The sequence below is a fragment of the Crocuta crocuta genome, unplaced genomic scaffold (assembly GCF_008692635.1).
Source record: "Crocuta crocuta isolate KB4526 unplaced genomic scaffold, BGI_CrCroc_1.0 scaffold154, whole genome shotgun sequence".
NCBI lineage: Eukaryota > Metazoa > Chordata > Mammalia > Carnivora > Hyaenidae > Crocuta > Crocuta crocuta.
In genome coordinates, this window is record NW_027530545.1 from 9,125,280 (window position 1) to 9,128,021 (window position 2,742).

At 40.0% G+C, this 2,742-nt stretch overlaps 1 pseudogene; it reads left to right on the forward strand.

The window, feature by feature from the left end:
* The first annotated feature begins 1,160 nt into the window (after positions 1 to 1,160).
* On the forward strand, positions 1,161 to 2,521 carry LOC144234476 (elongation factor 1-alpha 1 pseudogene; annotated as a pseudogene).
* The last annotated feature ends 221 nt before the right edge of the window (positions 2,522 to 2,742 follow it).

Genomic DNA, 2,742 nt, shown 5'->3' on the forward strand with positions numbered 1-2,742 from the left:
TTCTTGGGAAAAGCTTTCTTTCTTCTTTACAGTATGATATGATATTATTGTAATTCAGTTTTTTTCTGCCTCTGCTGCTACTGTTGGGGATAAGAAATACAGACTCTCTTACTCTACCTGAGTGCTTCTAATTAATTGTATCTTCTGAGTATTCATTTTAATATCATAATAGTTGATGCTAGTCATGTTACTAAGCACCTGTCATTTAGTCCTCTTGAATTCTCCCAACAACCTTAAGGTAGGCAATGTTTTAATTCTCAAATGACATAAGAAAAAAAATTGAGGGCTAGAGAGAGATTAAACAACACCAAATTGACAGATCATTGAATAGACAAGAGATTTTCTGAACCTGGGTTCATATTCAGGTTTGATTTCGAAGTTTAGATGCTAGCTCACTGCCTCTATTTTCTCTGTTGCTTACATTCTGTCCAAACGACTAGTAGTAATGCTTTCTCTGTGTCTTATGTTCACATTCCAAAGGTAGTTCCTAAGTGATCCTTAAGTCCTTACTCCTCAGTGATTCCAGAGAATCAGAGATTTTGCTAAATGCCTTGCTTGAGTGAAAATATAAAAGCTTTGTATGGCATGTCTTTGATCCACCAGTCTAACAAACCTGACAGGGAAATAAATCACATTAGTTTAAACAAAAATGTCTTAGTAACATATCAAAATGATAACAACATACATATCTGAAAATTCATGATATAGTTTTGTAGAATAGATCTCATACTATGCTTCTTGAATCTAGAATACACAAATCCCCTTTTATATAAATGAGAGCATTTACTCAGTTTTCTCTTGTTTTACCTCTCGTTTTCCAAATGATTCCCAAAATGTCACTTATGGAGCCTCTCCAGTTGTATGCACTTCTCAGTGAGCTCACAAGCAGTGCTCCTCTGCCCCCAGATCACAAGCTCTTTGTGAGATAGCTGCTCTTTTGTCAGAACTTTATCTGTTGAATTTTCACCTTTTCAGTTTTGAAATTGTTTTAAACATTTCTCTACAGATATATATTCAGTTGTCTCTAAATAATCACCATTAGAAACCAAGGTTCCTTATGCACTCACATACTTGTATGACAAACAAAAACAAAAACAGCTGCAGTGGATTTGCTGCCAGAGCACAGGTGTCCTGAAAACCACCTTTAAACGTAAACCAAATTGGGAAAGGAAAAGGCTCGTATCAACATTGTTGTCATTGGATATGTAGAAGTGTGCAAGTCTACCACTACTGGTCATCTGATGCACAAATGTGGTCGTATCAAAAGAACAATCAAAAAAATTGAGCAAGAGGCTGCTGAGATGCAAAAGGGCACCTTTAAGTATGCCTGGGTCTTGGATAAACTGAAAGCTGAACATTAACATGGTATCATCATTGATATCTTCCTGGAAATTCCAGCAAGTATTACGTGACCATCGTTGATGCCCCAGGACACAGAGACTTTACCAAAAACAGGATTACAGATGCATCTTAAGCTGACTGTGCTGTCCTGATTGTTGTTGCTTGTGCTGGTGAATTTGAAGCAGGTATTTCCAAGTATGGGCAGATTTGTAAGCATGCCCTGCTGGCTTATGCAGTGAGTGTAAAACAACTAGTTGTTGGTGTTTACAAAATGGATTCCACGGAGCCAACCTACAGCCAGAAGAAATACTAGGAAATCATTAAAGAAGTCAGCATCTACATTAAGACATTGGCTATAACCTCAACACTGTAGCATTCATGCGAATTTCCGGTTAGCATAGTGACAACATGCTAGAGTCAAGTGTTAACATACCTTGGGTCAAGGGACGGAAAGTCACCCATAAGATGGCAAGAACAGTGCAACCACCGTGTTTGAAGCTCTGAATTGCATTCTGCCACCAACTCATCGAGCTGACAAACCCTTGTGTCTGCCTCCCCAGGATGTCTACAAAATTGGAGGTATTGGTACCATCCCTGTGGGCCAAGTAGAGACTGGTATTCTTAAACCAGGCATGGTGGTCAACCTTTGCTCCACTCAGTGTTACAACTGAAGTAAAGTCTGTTGAAATGCCTTTGAAGCTTTGAGTGAGCCTCTTCCTGGGGACAATATGGGTTTCAATGTCAAGAACATATCTGTCAAAGGGGTTCATCGTGGCAATGTGGCTGGTACAAAAAAAATGAGCCACCAATGGAAGTAGTGGGCTTCATGGTTCAAGTGATTGTCCCAAACCATCCACGCCAAATAGTGCAGGAAATGCTCCTATGCTGAATTGTCACACACCTCAAATTGCTTGCAAGTTTACTGAGCTGAAGAAGATTGACCATTGTTCTGGGAAAAAGTTGGAAGATGGCCCCAAGTTCCTGAAACCTGGTGCTACTGCAGTCATTGATATGGTTCTTGGCAAGCCTATGTGTCTCGAGGACTTCTCTGACTAACCTCCTCTGAGCCATTTTGCTGTTCATGACATGAGACAGACAATTGCTTGTGGGTATCATCAAAGCAGTGGACAAGAAGGAAGCTGGAGTTGGCAAGGTCACCAAGTCTTCCCAGAAAGTTTAGAAGGATTAATATTATGTCCAATACCAGCCACCCAGTCATTTTTAAAATATGTTTTTTAGTATTTATTTATTTTTTGGAGAGAGAGAGACAGAGCGTGAATGAGGGAGGGGCAAAGAGAGAGGGAGACAGAATCTGAAGTAGGCTCCAGGCTCTGAGCAGTCAGCACAGAGCCTGACTCAGGGATCAAACTCATGACCTGAGCTGAAGTTAGATACTTAACT